Source organism: Dermacentor andersoni, chromosome 6, assembly GCF_023375885.2.
Source record: "Dermacentor andersoni chromosome 6, qqDerAnde1_hic_scaffold, whole genome shotgun sequence".
Lineage (NCBI taxonomy): Eukaryota > Metazoa > Arthropoda > Arachnida > Ixodida > Ixodidae > Dermacentor > Dermacentor andersoni.
Window position 1 is genome coordinate 112,751,626 of NC_092819.1, and position 22,791 is coordinate 112,774,416.

Below are 22,791 nucleotides of genomic sequence, written 5' to 3' on the forward strand. Positions count from 1 at the left end.
AAGCTTCATGTTCTCGTCAGTGCTGCATAATGACAAAAACATGACTTTTGTTTTTGTTTCTGGACACTGCGCCGAAAAGTGACCCGGCTTCTGGCACGTATAACAAACGCGCACTTGCCTCGTCTCGAACCGCTTTCTGCGTTCGGCTTCGGTTGCCGCCGTCTCCATACGTTCGGTCGGACTGCTTTCGCTCGCATCCGCACTACGTGTGTCCCCCTTTGCTCTCATGGGCGTGAACTTCGGCCTCTCAAACTTGGAGCCAAATTCACCCTTTTGACCGTCCTTAGCTCCGCGAGCCCGACGCGTCACAAACCCTTCGGCTAGCTCAGCGGCTTTAGCCACAGTACTAACGTCTGGCCTATCCAAGACCCAGTACCACACGTTCTCAGGTAACCGACTATAGAACTGTTCCAGCCCGAAACACTGCAGAACTTTCTCGTGGTCACCAAACGCTTTCTCTTCTTTGAGCCACTCCTGCATGTTTGACATAAGCCTGTAGGCAAACTCTGTATATGACTCACTTCTGCCTTTCTCATTTTCCCGAAACTTCCGACGGAACGCCTCCGCTGACAGCCTGTACTTTTTTAGCAGACTCGATTTAACTTGGTCGAAATCCTCTGCCTCCTCTCTATTCAAGCGAGCGACTACGTCGGCCGCCTCGCCGGGTAACAAAGTGAGCAAGCGCTGTGGCCACGTTTGCCGAGAGAACCCCTGCTTCTCGCACGTTCGCTCAAAGTTAACCAGGAACAAACCAATGTCCCCTCCAAGCTTAAACGGCCGCATCAGGTCAGTCATGTTGAACAATACTCGTTCTCCTGCACCGTGTGCCTGACTTCCATTACGAGCCCGTTCCATCTCTACCTCGAGACGTTTCATTTCCAAAGTGTGGTCGCGCTCTTCTTTTTCTTTCTGCTCTTTTCGTTCGCGCTCATCTTTCTCTTTCTGTTCTTGACGTTGGCGCTCATCTTTCTCTTTCTGCTCTTTAAGTTCGCGCTCCTGTCACTCTTTTTGCTCTTTAAGTTCGCGCTCCTGTTTCTCTTTTTGCTCTTTAAGTTCGCGCTCCTGTCTTTTTGCCTTCTCCTCAATGGTCTCAAGGCATTCCGACAGTTCGTCATCCTCAGCTTCTAACTCAAGAATAGCCCTTAGCAGTTCTGGTTTTCTGAGTTTGTCTGAGGCACCCAGACCCAACTCTCTTGCAAGCTCCAGCAATTTCGGTTTGCGCAACGACTTCAAATCTATGGCTGCTCTGAATGCTGCTTTCTCTACTGCCTTCTATTGTCTTGCCGCAAACTAACGCGGCAGCAACGACAACCACAATTACCAGCTCTGTTTCTGACACTAACAAAAGCCTGGCAAAACTCAGAAGAAAGTCCCGCACTCACCAAACCTCGCAGCCAAGAATTCAGCGCAGTCATTCTGCTGCAGGCAACCAGTCATCACACAGGGCTCGTTGCACTGCTCCCGGATGGTCGTTGTGCTGCTCAGCATACAGTCAACCGCATATGTTCGCTGCTGGCCTCCTTTGTCGCAATCTCACCGCTGGCAAACAGTTGTTGCAATCTCACCGCTGGCACCAGTTGTTGCATATGGGTCGCAAGCCCCAAGGGTAGCGTTTGCCTGGCGGCTTGGGGCACAACTGGAAGCATCCGAAGGTCCTGGCAATGCATGAGTCGACTGCTAACAGAACAACTTGTTTATTCTAGCATCGCTAAAGAGGGGCCGGTCAGATCGAGCGAAGTGGAGAGACGGGAGAGCACGTTACTCAACGAAAGAAATCGGAGCCTCTCTCGGCGTCCGGGGGGCAGCTGCTTTTATACTCTCGGAGTCGAGGGCAAGAAGGAACGGCTTGGGATGAGGCCACGTGACGGCGGTGCTCGGGCACGCTGAGACTAGAAGGTGACGCATCCGCCGGGCCGGCGCCGGTCAGACCTCCTCGCTTCACAGTTGGGGGAGCTCCTCGCCCCGGCTGCCGCGCTTTGATAAGCGTGGGCACCAACATGCACACACACACGCGCGCGCACACGAAGATACGTGGCATTGAAACATGCCTGGACGCGCTTGGCGGGGAGGCGTTGCGGCAGCGCTGAACGGGCCAAAATGTCCGCCGCTTTGAACGAAGCCCCGGCGTCCGTTGCATCCGCGCCGGCTATACCGCGCGTCGTAGGCTAAACGTAACAGTGTTTATTGCGTTACATCCTTACAGATAAAAGAAAAGCGAGCATAGTGCATGAAACACAAACAACTGTTCGTGCCATTATTATTATTTCCTTCGCTGATTTCGTCTTTCTTTAGCGGCAAATATGTCGAACGGATATTAAGGCAGCCTATGACTCCATTCATCCCAAAGCAATGATCGATGTTTTGAAAGCCATTATCTGTAGAAGACGGCTTTACACATGGATTACTGGCTATCTTCAATGACGCAACTTTTTCTGTACTCCTGAAGACCTTACGGCGATCTAGGATTTTCAGAAAAAAATATATAATGGGAATATGTTACCTGCCGTGGTTCCTTAGTGGCTATGGTGTTGTGTTGCAAGCACGTGGTCGCGGGATCAAATACCGGGCCCGGCGGCTGCATTTCAAAGAAGGCTAAATGCGAAAACACCCGTGTACTTAAAGTTAGGTGCACGTTAAAGAACCTCAAGTGACCGAAATTATTCTGGAGTCCCCCGGAATATTTTAACTTTAACTGTTTCTTAATTTACCATTCATTCATATCAGAAAAAACCGGCCGCGTTGTGTTAGCATCGCACTGTATGCGGACTACAACTGCATGTTGTCCGCAGCGTGTTCCAGCCGTACCACTCAACGTCTCTAGAGAACACTAGAAACAATCTGTTTACTTGGATTAAAGGGATATGAGCTCGTTGCCCGACAAAAGCGTTGCTATGACTTTGCAGCGGAGGCGAATGGAGAGCTACTACATAGTGTTAAATGGTCGTCCCCGTTCCATATGTCTGAACAGAGATGTTTCAGAGTGGCGATCAACATTAATCTCAACTGGTTGCCTCAAGTGAAGAAACTGTGCGAGTTCTAGCTTAGGGCAAGCCGTCGGAAGCATCGATTCCTCAATTTCTTTTTCAGTCTTAAATATTATATCACGAGACATACCACCCTAGGCAATGTCACCCCTCCAAACTGTGGAATATATATTCCTGGAATCAGTGATTGAAAAAACAAGTTACAGGGACGTTTCAGTTCGTTAACCTGGGTCACGCACAATCGTATGGGTGCTACAGCGCACACGACGCTCTCAGCCATCGGTGCGCCTAAACGCCTGCGCTATCCGCATCGCAGATCGTATTCAAGGCAGGGCTAGCACGGTGGCGCCATACACAGCAGCCGCCGGAGCAGAAGGCCCCGTTGTAAACATTCACTTACTATCTAAAATGCCTAGCATGGTGTCAACGCGCACAGGCAAACATGAACACTTCACACTCGATGACCGCGGACATTCGTTGTCAAACTGCTGACGTGAGGGATCGCAGGAGCAGCAGCGGGCGAAGTGACCTTCCTGCTGTTTACCGCTTTAACGCAAACTGAGTGGTAAGAACACAGCGCACGCAAAGCTACGAGCCGTCGGCACACCTACATTGCGCCGTCAAAGCAGATCGCCTTCAAGATAAAGCCCACGCGACCGCGCGTTACCGCGCCGTGGGTCAGTACGGTGGTACAGTGGTAGGTTAGTAACATTCAGTACCGCATGGTGGCACGGGGGTAAGGAGAGCGATGCTAGGCTAACGAAAATGGAGGCTTTCCAGGCTGAGCTCGTTAAGCAGGTCGAAGAGCTCAAAAATGAGCTAAATATGGAGTGTGATGCACAGTAGGTGGTGGAAAAAGACTTCAAGCAGCGGAGGAAATGCTGAACAGGGCGCCATCGTGAACGAGAATGGTCGAGACAATGGAACGCACTCGGCTGATGTGACAAGAGAGGGAGTGTCAACAAAGCACGTGGAATGCGCGCAACGTGCAGAGGGGTGGCGGGAAAGAGCTGCATATACCTTGACGCGGCCACAAAGGAAAAGCAGGAAAGCAGGCGTCAATGCCGCTTGTCAAGTCCAAATCACACAGAAAAGGATGACAAAGGGAAGCAGGGAGAGGCCTCGGCACTAGGAGAGAGTGAAAGGGTGATTTATCACCGACGACTCAACCCTACCTATAGGTAGGGTTGAGTCGTCCCTCTCCACAATTGTGGAGAGGGTGAAAGGTGACAAAAGAGTGGTGGTAGGTACATCTCCAGGACGGACATTAGGCTGCCATGTAGCGAGCAAAAGCAAAGCTTGCGGAAAATACCCACGGACGCAACCTTGCGTAGTAGCAGGTGGGCTAAATAACGTCTTTAACAAAAAGGGACAGGACTAGCTGAGAGAGACTACTTGCGCTAGCTGTGCTCACAGGTGCAGAGCGAGGTGTGCTCGGGGCAGGAGGTGCCTGTACGTGATAGTAACTTACGAAAAGTCGTAGTGGCTATTAATGAGGCTATATGGACAATGAGCCGAGAGAAAGGCTTCGAGGTTGTAGAAGTAAACAAGGAAGTGAGAAGGTGTTGGTTTCCAACGAAACGGGATCCACGGCAATCACGGGCTTGGAGGAGAACTGGGCTGGCGACTTGCTGGTCACGTGGTTGCTTTTTTTGGGGGGCGCACCGGCGATCAGGAGGCCACTGTAGGTAGTAAGGAAGCAGATCCTCTAGGTGTACCTCGGAAAAGCATCACCGTAAAAGAGAAAAATGAGGAAAACAGGAAAGAGAGCTCGCCATGCGATAGGCTACATAAACGTACGGGGCAGTAGAAGAAAGCCAAAGTTGGTAGAGACTGAGGAGCAGCTAAATAGAGAACAAGGGGTGTGTGCGGTCACAGAAACACACCTTAGAGACTCGGAAGAGCCGTAAGAGATTGAGAACTATGTTTGGGAAGGGTACAAGAGAACTAAATTGGAAAGAAAGGGAAGGCGAGTCGGAATGCTCATCCATCAGGGAGTCAAATGGGAAAGAGTCAATTCGAAAATGTCAAGAGCACCTTTGGTTATCCCGTACAATGAGTGAAAAAAAAATAGGCTAGGCGTAACGTATTTGTGGACCGGAAACAATTGCACAAAGAAGAATCATGAGTTAGTGGAATACATAAGTGCTGATATTAAGGGTTTCGGGAATGATGTCAAAATTATCCTATTAGGTGACATGAATGCCCACATACGGGATCTAAATGGCTATACCGACAACAACGGGAAGTCAATGCCAGATCTTCAAGAGCAACATAAACTTGAAAAAATGTCCCAAAAGCCCGGGATACTCATTCTTCAACGTGTTGTTTTCACTGGCTTTACTCAACAAAAAGAAAGGAAAAAGAAACACAGAAGTTTCGCCACCTATGCGGGTGGCATCGTCAGTACACAAATGGCAACAAATGCGAAATACATCCTATTTGTGTATGATACTGCCGTAAACATCCGGCAGGGGGCCACGGTTAGAATTGCATGAAGATTGATTACGGCGGATGAACCATGATTCTACAAATTTTCTTGGGCCCCATCGGTGTTCCCGTGCTAGCGTGGTTACATTATCAAAATCGAACATCTGTCCCTTTGTTAGACAAGGATCCACCAATTCCGTCTTGGCACGTGTGGCATGGGTGGCTTTCGTAGCATCCCTTAAGTGTTCCTTGAGTCGAGTGCGACGTCGCCGCCCCGTCTCGCCAATGTAGCTGACGCCAGAGTCTCAGCAGTCGACCTTGTAGACTACACCACTTTGTTCGTCCGGAGGTGTGCGATCCTTTGGCTTCGGGAACACGTTTGCCAATGTGTACGAGGGTTTGAACACAGTTCGAACACCCAAAGGCCGTAAAGCCCTGCGCACTGCTTCCGATACACCGCGGACATACGGAATGCACACAAATGAAGCTGGCCTTTCGGCCTTGCTCTCGCGGGGTTTCTGCATGCGGCGCCGCGTATCATTGACAAAGCGCTCAGAGTAACTCCGTTTATGTAAAAGAGCGGCAACATTTGTTAATTCTTGCTCCCTCAAAGTTTGCGTTGACGAGAGCGCATCGCAACGGGACAGAAGCATACATACCACGGCATGTTTGTGTTCTGTAGGGTGGTGACAGTCAAAACTCAGCAGACTCCCGCTATCGCAAGATTTGCGATATACGGCTGCCTCCACTGAACCTCCTTCGCTCCGTCGTACCAGCACGTCTAGAAAGGCTAGGCTGCCACTATTCTCCATTTCACATGTAAATTGAATGTCATGATGGACGGCATTAAGCGCCTCATGCATGGCATGCAGGTTTTTCTTTTCGACAATCACAAAAGTGTCATCTACATAGCGACAGTACATTTTGACAGGGAAGGGCAAGGACGCCATCACAGCCATTTCCACGTGTTGCATTAACAGATCAGCCACGATTACAGAAACAGGACTGCCCATCGGGACGCCTTCTATCTGGTGATATATGGTTCCGGCAAACGTGAAATATGTTTGCTTCAAGCAGAACCTAAGCAGAATCATGATGTCGTCGACAGTCAGTGAAGTGCGGCTTTCTAACGTGCTGCCATCCTGCAGGCGTTTCTCAATAATATCCGTAGCCAACGCTATCGGCACATTCGTGAACAAGGACACCCCATCGTAAGATACCATAACATCGTCATTCCGAAGCTGCTGCTGACGTACTGCGGTAACAAATTCTTTGGAATTCTTGACCGTGAACAGTAACATAACCTTGTTATCGTGAATACAGGGCCCAAGCGTGAAGGATAGACCGAGTCGGGAGTCGGAAATCGGCAATCGACCATTGATTATTGTCTGATGACAAAAATAATTTATTATAAGTTTAGAAAAATGGTCATTGACGAAGAAGGGTATAGCAGCATAGACAGTAACCATAAACGCATCCTTCTTAAAATGGGATATGTAGTTGTGAAAGAGAGCGAGGAGCACAATATGCCCACTCCAAATTTGAACGTTGAGCAAATAGCAAATATAGTCAACAAGAGTCGAGGAAGAACTTGGCAAATGGCCAAGCAACGAGTAGGAATATGGGGAACTTCTAAGTGTGATAACGAAAGAAATACGGAAAGAGAAGCTACGTTCTCGTTGGAAAGTAAAAAAGAAACCGAAAAGCTGGCGGAACAGGGAGGTACAAAAACTGATCGCCGAACGACAGAAGGCCTCCCGAGAACGCAGGCAGGCAAAGAAGGCGCAGTTGCCGCAGGGAGAAGTAACCAGTAAATGGGAAATATATCAGGAGAAAAAAAGCTGTGGTTCAAATACTGGTTCAATAAAGGATAAAAGGTGAAAGTGAACGTTGGTTGTCAGAAATACGTGAAAAAAAGAAAGCTGCACCTAGAATACTTTGTAACCACATCAACTTATTCGGCAGGAAGTCTGGAACAATACAACCACATATGCTAAACGAAGATGGAAACAAACTTAAAGGGGACGCGGCATTAAGTGACATGCGAAAAATAACAGCCGGATCCTTCCAAGGCATTGACGAGGTCTTACTAGAGGGAAAGAAAGAGAGTAACAGAGAATGAGATGGAAAAGGAGCCGGTGCTGACAAATTTCGACTGGAAGAAAGCCGAAGAGAAAATTCTGGGAATATCAGGAACGTTGTCTAGCCACAAGGCTAGACAAGGTTCCCGATAGGCTGATTAATGATCTAGGTCCAAAAAGTAAGGACGCTCTTTGAAACCTGCATAAAAAAGTTTAAAAGATAGGCGAATACCAGGCAGTTGGCGACAAAGTAGAATGACTGTAATTTTTAAAGGTAAGGGTGAGAAAGTTAGAATTCACTCGTATAGACCGTTAACCATAACAACGGTAATATACAGATTAGTGACGCAGTCAATATAATTAAAGCTCCAAGCATGGGCAGACAATAATGGCATTTCGGGAGAACTTCAGAATGGCTTCAGAATAGGAATACGCGTCTGCATGATAACTTATTTGCCCTACTGAGTGTATTGAAAAATTCAGAGTAGAAAGCAGACCTTTATATCCCTTTTTAGACAGTCAGCAGAGACAACGTAGACTGCTACATTTTGTGAGATATTCTCAAAGGGGAAGGCTTAGGCAACGATCGCCTACAGGTTTGAGAGAGATTTACCTAGAAAATGCTGTTTGCGTTGAATGGGAAGGGATCAGGAAGGGGCAGAAAGTAGATATCAACATGATACTGAGGCAGGGGTGCCCTTTATTCCCACTGCTGTTTATGATGTACATGATGAGGATGGAAAGGGAGCTAGAGAAAAGTAATATCGGGTTTAATCTTTGATTCAAACAGGTGGATACAGTAGTAGAGCAGCAGCTTCCAGATTAGTTTTTCGCGGTCAACGTTGTATTGCTAGCTAACAAGCACGGTGATACGCAATGTCTGGTTAATGTCTATGGACAGGAAGGCGAGAATATTGGTCAGAAACTTAGCGTTGAAAAATAAAAAATCAGGCGTTATTGTATTCAGTGAAAACAGGGAACAGACAGTGTCATTTCAGGGCCAGAAAATACCTTGGTTAATAGAATATAAATACCCCAGTGCATAGATAAACGAAGGCGATAGGTATATGGAAACATGTGAAAGTACAATAACAGCAAAGGGGAAGATAAATGCGGCCATAATGGAACACAAAGCGCTATGGGGATACAATAGGTACGAGGTACTCCGGGGTATCTGGAAAGGTGTAATGATTTCAGTACTTACATTTGGAAATACGCTTGTTTGCTTGAAATCAGGGATACAATCAAGACTCGATGGCAACCAAAGGTCATTGGGACGCGCCGCAATGGGCGCTCACGGGAAGATTACAAATGAAGCTGTACAGGGTGATATGAGATGGACTAGTTTTGAAGTAAGGGAAGCTCGCAGTAAAATTGATTATGAAGAGCGACTGAGGAATATGAAAGAAAGTAGATGGGTTGAGAGAGTTTTCAGTTATTCGTAAAGGCAACACATTGATTGACAGTGGAGGAAAAAAGAACTAGGGAGGTTACCAGCAAGTATGCGAGCTGTATGGTGTGCAACATGGCAACAAAAAATATCAAGCGTTAAGTCAGAGAGGCAGAGATAATATCATGGGTGGCGGCAATGGAAAAGACACTTGCTATGAGTAACTACTTAAGAGGAAAAAACGAGATCAGGAAAGAAAGAACTTATAACCACTCACAGGGAAGATCATTACTTTTCGAAGCGAGATCAGGAACAAGCACTTATAAAGCGAGCTATAAGAAGGATAATGCATGCGCTTGCTGTGGTAAAGCTTTGGAAACGATGAAGCAGGTTTTATTAGAGTGTGAAGATATCTGCCCAGTAGTTGACTTAAGCTTCGCTAGCCTCCTTGAAGCCCTCGCGTTCAGCGAGAGCAGGGGGAAAGTAAACATGTTCGCAATAGAGATTAGTAAGAGGCGATAGGAAGATTGGTTGAAGAAAAGTCGGGAAACGACAAACAACGGAAGCCTACAAAAACAAAGTTAAAATAATATTATGGGGTTCTACGTGTCAAAACCGCTTTCTGATTATGAGGCACGCCATAGTGGAGGACTTCGGAAATTTCTACCACCTGGGGTTCTTCAACGTGCACCTAAACCTAAGCACCACGGGTGTTTTCGCATTTCGCCCCTGTAGTGTCGTAGGGCGACACTAGGTGCCCTTAGTTGCATAACTATCGAAGCCATAGAGAGATGGCACCACTGTTGCCCGGGTATATATATATATGGGTGCTCGCATGAATAAAGCGTCTTGCGTCTGGTGTGATATGGGTTGACATCTATCTCGTTCTTCTGCTGACCAACACTACAATTTGGCGACGAGGATGGGATCCGTTGCACTTTCGCCGCCGCCGCTATCCCTCGCCACCCCGGGCACTCCAGCCATTCCATGGCCCCGCTGGATACGCCTCTTCGAGAATTTTCTGCTCGCGTCTGGAGCTGCCGACTTGCCTGCGCCCCGCCGTCGAGCTCTTTTGCTACACTGCTTGGGGCCGGAAGGACAACGCATTTTCCATGCACTCCCATCGCCAACGGCGCCGAACGAAGCTGTTTCAGCCGCGCTCTCCGAGCAAGACGCCACAGCGACGAGTTCCCCAGACGCATACGACGTGGCCCGCGAGACGCTGGCTCAACATTTCGCCGACACGCGCAACGTTCGGCTGGAACGCAACCACTTCCGCGAACGCCGTCAGCTACACGGTGAGTCCATCTCTGACTTCGCCCTCGCGCTTCGAGAACTGGCTGCCTCTTGCAATTTCGGCGAGCAAGCAAACGAAAACATGTGCGAGCAGTTCATCACTGGCGTTGCATCTCCGCAGTTACGTTCACGATTGTTATTGGAAGGAGACGCACTGACTTTCGACCGTGCCGTCGAAATTGCGCTACTTAGTGAGCGAGCTCAGCTCGAGTCTGAAGCCTTTGCTAACCCCATTCAGCGCATCATACAACAGCCACGCCAACGTGACGCTTTTGGAATGGCCAGAGAAGATAACCGGCGTTTCAGCGACAATGACACGCGCGTTCCAAGTCAAGCCCGCGTTCGTCATGCTCTCCCGCCAACTTCAGACACGGCCACCGCCGTTGTTCAGTACAGCGGAATTTCAGGTGTCTGCGGTAATTGTGGCACAGCAGGTTACGAGCCGTCTGTGTGCCCCGCTCGCGGTAAGATCTGCTTCGCATGCGGCCGCCGTGGTCACTTCATGCAAGTCTGCCGTAGCGGCCGCAGCGCACGAGGACGACGCCCGGCTCGCATCCGCGAAGTAGTTTCTGAACAGGACACGTCGGCCGCCATCAGCATTCTCACTGTTTACGAAGATAAGCCCACAGGTGTATACATTGAAGTGGCAGTCACGCCAATCAACTCCAAATCGCAACCGCGCGTTGTGAAGTTCTTGGTCGACACTGGATCCGCTGTGTCAATTATACGGGAACAAGAATTCCGAAGCGTGTTCGAAGACAGCATACAATTGACCAGCTCTAAACTTACTTTGTTGGACTTCCAACGCCGGAAGATTCCTGTGCTGGGACAATTTAAAGCCGGAATCTCGTACAAGGAAAAAACGGCCGTTATAGCAATTCATGTCGCACCCGGAGGGACTTCTCTTCTTGGTCTGGACGCTGTGCAAGCTCTAGAACTACATATTGTGGGTGCACAGCTACGTTGCCTGCACACGGCGGCCTCGGAAGGTTCAGATGCCATGTTGGGAGGAGCAGCTAAAACGGCACAGCAACAGCACAGCCCGCTAAGTCTACCAAAGTTCGGTATGCCAGCTATGCTATGGGCAAAATTTTGCCATTTGTTCTCACCAGGCCTTGGACTTGCCAAGGGCATTCAGCACAAGGTCAAGATAAAGTCGTCAGCCTCTCCAGTCGTGCAAAAGCTCAGACGTTTGCCACTTTCTCTGCGCAAGCCGGTTAGCGACCAGCTTGAGCGTCTTCTTTCTGATGATGTCATTGAAAGGGTTAACGCTTCCGAGTGGGTTTCTCCTATCGTTGTAGTCCGCAAGAAGGACGACAGTATCCGCCTCTGCGTTGACTTAAGAGAGCCTAACAAAGCGATTGTAGTCGACAGCTTTCCCTTGCCCCATACGGAAGAGCTTCTACACTCTCTGAATGGAGCACGCCACTTCTCAAAGCTCGATTTAGCTTCTGCCTATTACCAGGTGCTGCTTCACCCAGATAGCAGAGACCTCACTGCTTTCATTACGCACGATGGCCTTTTTCGTTTCAAAAGGGTGTGCTTCGGACTGGCATCAGCCCAAGCTGCGTTTCAACACCTCATGACAACGGTCCTGCGAGGCTGCAAAGGGGTACTGTGCTACCTAGACGACATCATTATCTTTGGCAGGACTGAAAAAGAGCATTTGAGAAATCTGGAGCAAGTTCTTCAACGAATCTCTGAAGCTGGACTTAAGCTCAATGAGAAATGCGTGTTTAATGCATCGGAGTTACCATTTCTTGGGCATCGCGTCAGCTCGGAAGGAATAGCTCCCCTTCAAGCCAAGGTTGATGCCATTGTTCACGCTGCCACCCCCACAGACACAAGCATGCTGCGTTCATTTTTGGGCTTGGTTGAGTACTATGCTAAGTTTATTCCTCACCTGGCTGAAGAGGTAGAACCTATGCATAGGTTGCTTCGTAAGGATGTACATTTTGAATGGGATGACGCTGCCGAAAAGAGCTTTGCAAGGGTAAAGAAGCTCCTAGCATCGCACAAGATACTGCAAATGTTCGATCCGACGCTCCCTGTTATTGTGGCCACAGATGCGTCTGCTTATGGCCTGGGTGCAGTACTACAACAGGCTCACGGCCCACACACTCGGACTGTTGCATTCGCATCCCGAACTCTGACAGAAACGGAGCGGAAGTACTCAGTGGGAGAGCGGGAGGTCCTGGCGTGTCTGTGGGCATGCGAGAAATGGCACATTTATCTCTGGGGACGACCATTCATGTTGGTAACGGACCATCAAGCCCTAGTGTCTCTACTTTCGACACAAAGCACAGGACAGCGACCACTTCGCATCACAAGGTGGACCGCTCGTTTGCTTCGTTACAATTTCACAGTTCAGTACAGACGTGGAGAATACAACAAGGTAGCAGACGCTTTGTCCCGGCTGCCTGTTCCAGACACAGAAGATGGCCTTCAGATTGAAGAGGAAGTTGTGTCTCTGGTCACATCTTCAGTTCATGTCAATGACCTTCGACTTGCTACAGCCGAGGATTGCAAACTCCAGGAGGTTGTTCATTTTGTTCAGACATCATGGCCAGCGAAGAAATCTTTGACTGCTGAACTGACTCCTTACTATGAGGTCCGGGAGGAATTGTCCGTAGCAGATGGTCTGCTTATGCGCTCGGAGCGTATTGTGGTTCCAGCCATGCTCACTGCTACGTTTATTCAGCTTGCCCATGAATCGCACCCGGGAATTGTGAAGACCAAGCAACGTCTTCGTGAGAAGTACTGGTGGCCAGGTCTGGACAAACAAGTAGAGACTGCCATCCGAAACTGCACGGTCTGTCAGTCGGCAGACAAAAGTGCTAAGAGCTATCCCACTCCACTACAGCCAGTGGCCCTTCCAGATAAACCTTGGAGCAAGATAGCTATTGATATTGTGGGCCCATTTGAGCGTGCACCAGCCGACTGCCGTTTCGTTATATCGGTTGTTGATTATTTTTCCAAATGGCCAGAAGTTGCTTTCTGCAGGGATGTGTCTTCCACTAAAGCGATGGACTTCCTCCTGTCAATATTTGCACGAGAAGGCTACCCCGACGAACTGGTCTCGGATCATGGACCACAATTTACATCCCGAGATTTCGAGTCCTTTCTTCAAGACAGGGGCATCAAGCACAGCTTCTCGGCTGTGTATCACCCACAGGCAAATGGACAGGTGGAAAGGTTCAACCGTATGCTCAAATCTTATATTCAATTGGCCTTCCTAGAGCAGCGACCAGTGAAGAACACTGTGACAGAGTACTTGGGATCTTCAGAGTTACTCCTCACACTACCACTGGCCTTTCTCCTGCAGTGCTTCTGCATGGCCGGCACATCAGGACATCCTTGGACGTCATCGGACATCCCACCTCTAGCTTCTTCACGGACCCCGCTCCGGAGATGTCTTCACTTCGGAAGAGGGTGAAAGAGCACCAGCGCAAAAACAAAGTGTACGCTGACCGACGAAGTGCAGCCCGAGTACCGCAGTTCCAAGTTGGGAAGTATGTGCGCGTTAAGAAACCAACTCCTGGTCCGAAAGGTACTCCCAGCTTTGGACCTCCAATGAAGATCCTTAAGCGCATCGGGCGTTGGTCCTTCTGCCTGGAAGATGGTCGAACTTGGAATGCCTCACAGCTGACTGCAGCGCCAATGGGAGCATCGCCACAACATGCGGTACGGTGGGATGACGACTACCAAACTGCGCCGCTACACGGAGCACAAGCCTCTTCGCTGCCAAGTCCACGGACACCTGGCAGAACCTCTGGGCAGTTGGAGCTATCCCCGTCAATATCTTCAGATCTTTCACAGCCACAGGGTCCAGTACATGCAAGCCTTGCTTCAGAAGATGGTGACAGTGCTTCCGTTGTCATCGAAACTGCTGGCGAGCCGCCTGCGTTTCGTCGGTCCACAAGAGACAGAAGACCACCGGCAAGGTTGCAGGACTATGTGCTTGGATATAAACATTGACTGGCTTGTGAATATGTCTGTATTAAGGAAGGGGTAGATGTAGTGTCGTAGGGCGACACTAGGTGCCCTTAGTTGCATAACTATCAAAGCCATAGAGAGATGGCACCACTGTTGCCCGGGTATATATATGGGTGCTCGCGTGAATAAAGCGTCTTGCGTCTGGTGTGATATGGGTTGACATCTATCTCGTTCTTCTGCTGACCAACACTACAGCCCCCAGCGAAATGCGGCCGCCGTGGCCAGGATTCAATCTTGCGACCTCGTGCTCAGCAGCCGAACACCATAGCCACTGAGCAACCACGGCGGGTCAAAAAGAAAGTTCACAATAAGTGTTCAGAAAGTTTGGTTATGGGAATTATTCGTTTTTTTTAACGCAGGTAGGACATTGGGCAGCATAATAACAACAGGTTGGTGGGGCAACTTACCATCCCGTTCCAAAGGGAACGTTCACAGCATCCATCCATCCATCCATCCGTCCATCCGTCCATCCGTCCATCCGTCCATCCATCCATCCATCCATCCGTCCGTCCATCCGTCCGTCCATCCGTCCGTCCGTCCGTCCGTCCGTCCGTCCGTCCGTCCGTCCGTTTGTCCGTCCGTCCATCCGTCCGTCCGTCCGTCCGTCCATCCGTCCATCCGTCCGTCCATCCATCCATCCATCCATCCATCCATCCATCCATCCGTCCGTCCGTCCGTCCGTTCTCGCATTCCTACCTCGTGAGAGTTAGCGCTTTCAGAGGCTGTCAGTGAGGTGCTGCGCCTCTGGTCGCAGTTTCTGTGATCAGAGGTGGTGGCAGGCGCTGCAGAGGGTGCCGAACGCGTTGCTTGAGGAACTGGCGCTCGAAGTACCGGTTGGCTTCCGCGTACGGGCAAGGCACACGGTGGTAAACGGGAGCAGTCCCAGAACAGAGCAATATAGTACCACAAAGAACCACATCCCAATGCACGCTCAACGTATTCTTGAATAGTAAGCAGATTGCTTCTTCATAAATTTTATCGTTATCCGTTAATAGCAAACATTTCAGCAGCGCAATTTCAGGCATATGCGTTTAGACTTTGTGTTAAAAGGGTTAGTTTAAACACTGTGTAGAACGCTTAACAATTTTTATCCTAAAATTACTACGTTGTCCTTGCCCATAGTGCTAAAATATGTGCGGAAGAAATCTATAGAGATTCCAGAGCCAGCACGGAGGCCCAGGAGCGTTCCTCGTTCGCTTGCTTCGCGGCTTCAGACAATCGTCACTGATTTCACGAGCTGACCAGTTACGCTTGCGTGTAAAGAACAAGATGGCTCAAGCAGTGACACCATGAGACTAAGCTCTGAAATATATTCACAAAGGGTGCAAAGCCATAACCCACATTCTCACGAATGGCTCTAAGCTCATCGCCGTTCTTCATGCGGACTTTTTGTGCCCTCGACAGAGCAGCGATTCTCGTGGTGTTTTGAGTGACATCATCTACATCCGCGAGCGGTATCGCATTAAACACGCCCTTATGTATAAACCTGGAGAGCAACCAAGTCACTGGGTCATATTGAAAGATTAAAAAGCGGCGCTAAAAATTATGGCACAACTCATCTCTACGAACGACGTCCAGAAGCACCACGTGGGTATCAGCGCCGCTTGTAAAACCTGCTGGTATCACGGTCGGGTCATCAGACAGGCTGGCTGGGGTTGCCCACGTTTATTTGTAAGGAAAAAATTTATCGAATCAGATCCTGTATCTAGACTGGCTGCATGTCCAGACAACTAGGTAGGCCTCGAAGAGGACCTTGAAACGTGCGCGCGATTAGTCGCATGTTACTTTTATGTTTCGCGGGCTTTTTTAGGTTTGGAAAAGAACTTGTCTGGTCGGGAATTTTTCAGATTGGCCTACAATTTTTTCATTGGCAGCAATGCTCTAAGTATACATTTTTTGAGAATTTTATCGGAAACTTACCGTGGCAACCTTTAACACCCGTACTCTGTCGAGTGAGGCTAGCTTAGGAGGACTCTTTGAGGAACTATCAGGAACTGTTTCGGATATCATTGGCCTTAGTGAGATTAGAAGAACTGGTGAGGCTTATACAGTACTGACTAACGGCTATGTCCTCTGCTATAGAGGTCTCCCAGATAAGTAGCAATACGGGATGGGATTCCTAATCCATTAAGACCTAGCGGGCAACATTGACGAATTCTACAGCATTAATGAGAGGGTTGCAGTAGTCGTAATGAAGCTTATCGAGAGCTATAGATTAAAGGTGATACAAGCGTACGCTCCAACGTCCAGTCATGGTGATGATGAATTAGGCCAGTTATATGAAGATATAGAATTAGCCATCAGAAAAGTGCGAACTCAGTATACTGTAGTAATGGGTGACTTCAATGCAAAAGTGGGGAAAAAGCAAGCTGGTAAACAAGCAATTGCCTATGCGGCGTCGATTCTGGGAAGGCTAGAGCAGAGATGCTGGCAGGATTCGCGAGATGGAATAAGCTGCGAATAATGAACACATTCTTCAGGAATCAGAGCAACAAAAACTGTACCTGGAAAAGCCCTAATAGAGAAACAAGAAATAAAATAGACTTGATTCTTGCTACCGATCACAAGATAGTGAAGGATGTTCAAGTGTTAGGTAGAGTAAAGGGCAGGGATCATAGAGTAGTGAGGTCAAGAATTCACCTCAATTTGAAGCGAGAAAGAGTAAATTGGTCAGGAAGAAACAGGCCTGCCTACGCGCAGAAAGGGGAAAAGCCCACCAATTCAGGCTGCTACTTGCAAAGAAATGTGTATTCATAGAACAGAGAGATGAAAATGACATAGAGGTAATGGATGAAACCGTTACTAGGCTGGCTTCAGGAGCAGCAGTTGAAGTTGGAGGTAAGGCACCAAGGCAACCAGGGTGCAAGCTCTCCCAAATAACAAAGGGCCTAATAAAGAACCGACAGAGAATGAAAGTGTCCAACTCAAGAGATAAGATAGAATTCGCAGAGCTGTCAAAACTGATCAACAAGGAGAAAATAAAGGATCTTCGAAACTATAACGCGAGAAAGACGCAATATGAAATGGACGCAGTATGAATGGACGCAGTTTGAACTCAGTGAGAAAGAAACTTGGCATAGAAAAAACGAAGATTGAGAGATAAGCAGTATAATATCATCAACAATTGCAAAGGTATAGTAAAAGCAGCGGGAAAACTCTCAACTTTCCTCTACACTACCCAGAGTAGCCACAATACCTCCATTCGAAGCAGTCGTGAACAGGCTGTAGAGACTACTTCTATAACTAACGATGAGGTTACAAGGGCCTTGCAAGGCATCAAACACAGAAAAGCGGCAGGAGAAGAGGGAACATTCCATGTAATCAAATGGAGAAGACATAACGCTTGAAAGACTGGCGGCATCTTATACGAACAGTCTATCGTCTTGAAGGGTCCCAGAGAACTGGAAGAATGCAAATAATATACTAATCCACAAAAAAGGGAGACGTTAAAGAATTGAAAATTTATAGGCCCATTAACTTGCTCCCAGTATAATATAAAATATTCACAAAGATAATTTCCAATAAAATAAGGGCAACACTGGACTTCAGTCAACCAATAGAACAGGTTGAATTCAGGAAGGGATACTCTACCATGGATCACATCTATGTCATCAATCAGGTAATCGAGAAATTTGCAGAGTACAATCAGCCTCTCTGCATGGCTCTCATAGATTACGAAAAGGCATTTGATTCAGTGGAGCTACCAGCAGTCATAGATACACTACGTAATCAAGGAGTACAGGCCGCTTACGTAAATAACTTGGAAAACATCTACAGAGATTCCACAGCAACCTTAATTCTCCTTAAGAAAAGTAGGAAGATACCTATAAGGAAAAGAGCCAGACAAGGAGACACAATCTATTGCATGCTATTCACTGCGCGGTTGGAATAATCATTCAAGCTATTCAACTGGGAAGGCTTAGGAGTAAAGATAAACGGCGAGTATCTCAGGAACCTTCGGTTTGCAGATGACGTCCTGTTCAGCAACGCTGAACATGGAGATGAGGTGCAACAAATGATTGAGGACCTTAACAGAGAGTGTTAGAATGGGGTTGATGATTATTACGCAAAGAAGACAAAGATAATGATCAATAGCCGGACAGGGGAACAAAAGTTTGGGATCACCAGTGAGCCTCTAGATTGGGCAAGCGATCGCCAGCGCGCGCGAAATTGGGCTGCCATTTTTCGTCGCACAAAAGGCATACGACGCACGGCGACGATGTTATGGCCCTCGGACTTTATACGGAATGTCATGGTGACACCGACGGGGACGGCAGAAATGCGCTTGGAGTGTCCATGTAGATAGTATCGCAATAAAACGGTTTATCTGGAAAGAAGCATAAGGAGCCTGTAACTCCATAAGGAGTATGTAACTCCTATTTAATAAAAAAATAGTATTTGCACGTTCATAATGTAGCAGTCCTGATAATAACGTGCTTGAAAAAGTTTACGCCCTTGAGCAGGCTTCGGGTCTGAGGGGGTTAATCATTTTCTGGCGACCCCGGAGTAGAGGCGGCGCAGCGGCTCTTTGAACGTTCGGTACGCACGTTGCGCATGCGCGATACACGAGACACAAATCACGAAGGTAACACACAGACAAAACGTTATACATCTGCGTTAACTTCGTCTTGTGTAGCACCTGCCAAGCTACTGCACAACGTAAATTTTCAGTCTTAACCATCCCATCTTGTACTGCAGATTCCGTTCTGCCATTTTAATGCGTTCGTTGACACGCTATGCAGCAAATATAGTGCATTTTCACGTTGGATTTGTACACCTTTGTGAGTTGTTAACACTACGAGGTGTTCGAACCCCACTAGACATGGTCTTTTAGTGTCGTCACAATTTTATTCTGTTGAGTAGCAAACAAAAATCGTGCGTATGTAGCAGCTTAAATAATTCCAACCTCGACAAGGGCAAATGACACAGGAGCAAAGTACCCGAAGTTTCAACGTTGTGCTGAACGTGGTACCGTTCACGAGGGTTGCAATGTAGGCTTGTTGATAATGCATTTTCAAGGGGTGTACGGAGCGCGATTAAAGGACGGGACAAAAGAAGACACACAGGGACACACACAGCGCTGTGTGTGTCCCTGTGTGTCGTCTTTTGTCCTGTCTTTTTATCACGCTCCGTACACCCCTTGAAGGAACCGTTCAGTTGCATTTTCTTGTCGGTTTTCACGCGTGAATTTCCCGATGCATTTTGAAAGGTAAGTTACCTAACTTATTGAATTTGACATGGCAAACGTGCAGGCTATCGTTATGAATTTTCTTCAACAGCATTAGCTCCGTGGCTTGAGTATACAGCGTCGTCAATTTGTTTTCTAATATTTCGTGCACGTTAAGTTGCATCCCTTCTCCGGAGAATTTTATTCCTGCACAGAAACCAATAAACCTTGAATATGTTGCGAACTTTGTAATCTAGATTTGCGTTGAACGTTAATTAACTGTCTAGTTAGTAAATTATTGGCTTGCTATAGTGGCACAGTGACAACGCACCCTCCTGCACCGTCATGTAAAACTCGTGCAACAATGCGAAAAGCAGGTAAACAGCCTGTTCTTGTGGATACAAAGCGGTAGAAGACGATACGTTAAAGAAAAGTAAATCAAAACTGTGCAATGAAGTCAACCAGCCGCATTCTTTCCTGCGAATCTCTGAATCTTTTAAGCATAAACAGTTCTCATGAGATAAACATAAGAACTGGAGACTGGACGAGTTCACATGTATTAATTATTAACTACAGCGCAAAATATACACAACGGAGAAGATCAAACCACTCTGTGTGTTGTGTTCTTGTCTACTGTCTTTATGTTGTGCTGTAATTAATGAATTCATGAGGATCCACAGAAGTACGATGCCCCCACCCAAGGCACCGATTTCACATCCAAACCTATGTGCACGCACGCACGCACACGCACGCACATAAATGTTGCAAGAGCATAGTATGAAGCCGTATCAACAGAACGACATTAGAGAGGGGTGAGGGCTAACTTCCAACTAAGGTTTATTGTGAAAATGAGGCAATTTGTAGAGTTTACCAGGAAAGAAAGAGAGCAAGAAGGCCAGGTAAAAATTGGTGCTTGACGCAACTAGACATACATGAAAACATTACAGAAAGAAAACACAGAGCAGGAAAAAAACAAATCATTACAATCGCCAGTCTTGCATGGAAGCACCTTTCAATAAACACTGCTATTTTTTTTTCTGTAGACAGACTCAGAGCTTGCATATACAAGCACACTCTTCCAGTTCCATGCCATCGGGAAAAAAATTTGTTTCTTGGAAGGTAGTCGCATGCCCATCTGGTCATAACAATTTTTTCCCTGGGGCGCCTATAATGTAAAGCTATTCCAGACTTTTCTATTTCAATGCTGCAATCATCCCTGCGCGATTGGTCAAAAACTCTCTTGGACCACCCCGACTTCACCTGCCTGTCAGGTATATTCTCTCTTCCTGTTTGTCATTATGTTTGGTTTCATCAAGCACTGATTTTTTTTCAGGCTTTCTTACTATACTACTTTCCGGTAACCTTGAAAAATCACTGTATTTTCCCAATAAACTATTTAATTAGAAGTTGGCGTATCCCGTTCTTACTGGTTCACACTGTACACTCTTGCATGATTGCCCAAATAAAACATTTTGCAACGTACTCAGCAGCATCATAACGTTCATTGAAGTAACTTGTTGCATTCTAAAAAATAAAGAATAGCCTGGCTCCAAATGGCACAAGAGAATACTTATGACAAACAAGAAAACCGAGGGGCTCTAAAACAAAGTTTACTGTGCATGACGAGTAAATGCTGGCTGACAAGCAAAAACCGTATGCACGAAAAGGAGAAGCAAAAACTAATGTATGTTTCTTTACAGGAAACGCATTAATCTCTAACGGAGAGCATGCTGACACAAGATTGTCCCAGCGCTTTTAGACATACAGCTTTCATAATTTCTCTAGGGAGCTGATAAGGTCTGCACAGAATGCTAACTTCTTCCTGTACAGTACATGCTGAGATGTCTCGACATCTGAGTCTGTATTGTAGAGGAAGAAACGAGAATTCTGGGCAGATTGGCTGCGTAGCGCTTGCCTTCGTCGTTCTTTCGGTCCCTTGTCCCTGTATGCGATGTAAGGGATGTTTGAAACAATGGAATACCAACTAGCCCATACCCAAACCTTGCCTAGAAAAATTATGCAAGTTGTAGATCAAAAAACGCTGGAAGAATCTTGTGCTAGCATGGCCTCTGTTGCGCTTCCAGAAATGGATGCGTTTCCTGTCGGGATCTGCAGGGACACACATCAGTTTTTCCTTCTCCTTCTTGTCTATACCTTCCTTTCATTGCTTGTGAACCAACATTTACGCGGCGTTTTCAATCATCTTGGTCTCTAGCAGAAAGGCGTTCATTCTGTTTTCTGTTATTGTTTCTTAAGTACTGTAGAAGGTTGTGCCCTTCTTCCTTTCATAACTACATTTTTTTACTCCCCCTCACCTGAAACTCCAAGCTTACAGGCTTTGAGGTATATAAATGAATAAATAAACACAATCACATGGCATTCATTTCTTCGCATACGCCTCTTACCATCACTTCTTGAAAGATGTCCCCGTATGGATGTCTCGCAGGGCGAATTCGTATAACTGTCGTTTGCATTTTGGTATAGATTGATCCATTCTCCTCGGCTCGGCCTTCAACGAAGCGCAAGATGGAAGTGCCCCCTGTCTAGTCGCCTTTTTGGTGAGAGAAGCGACCAGTTTTCTACGTTCTAAGCACTGTCAAAGGCGGCCGAGACGCCTTATACCTAGCCGGGTTCTCCGCCTGCTGCGATGTTGCGATTCCGGAACTACGAGGCCAGAGCCGTTTAGAAATAATTCTCTATTGAGTTACCCATCCACCCAAGGCATCGATCGTGGACAAATCAAGAAAATTTTTAAACACGTAGTTCCCTGAGGGCTGTACTTTTCGGCGATATGTTTGCCTCGCCGCATGTGGGATTGCTCTTTCTCTCTTCAAATTGATGTGAATCCTAGCCTTTACTAACCTATGATCACTGCACTTCACCCTACCTATCACTTCTACAACATGCCGTGTGCTGGGATCACCAGAAAGTATGCAGTATGAAAGAGGAGAGATGCTGGTAGAATTCGCTAAAAGGAATAAGCTTCAAATAATTAACACCTTTTTCAAGAAGCGTAGCAACAGCCCTAACGGGGAAAAGCGGCAGAAGAAGACGGAATAAGAGTCGATCTAATCAAAGATGGAGATGGTGCAGTGGTGGCGTAGAGGTAGAGCATCCGCCTCGCGTGCAAGAGGACCGTGGTTTGAATCCCGGTGCCGCGCAATTTTCCGCCAAATAAAAAAAAATTCCGTGTTGATAAAATTTCACAAACAGGCCTGCAGTGCGGCCTGATCCCGGTGACCAGAACCGGTAACGCACTCCCTCACCAGAGCAGGATTGGCCACCCTGGTGCAGTACTTGGCCACAACCTCACATATGAACATAACAATCGAACCCCGGCCCTCAGTCCCCAGCAGCTGCGAAGCAACTGACCAAGGCGGCGGTCAGACCTGTGACGCCGCAGAGGGTGCTAAGAATCCCTGGATCCGCACAGGCCGCCATTGGAAT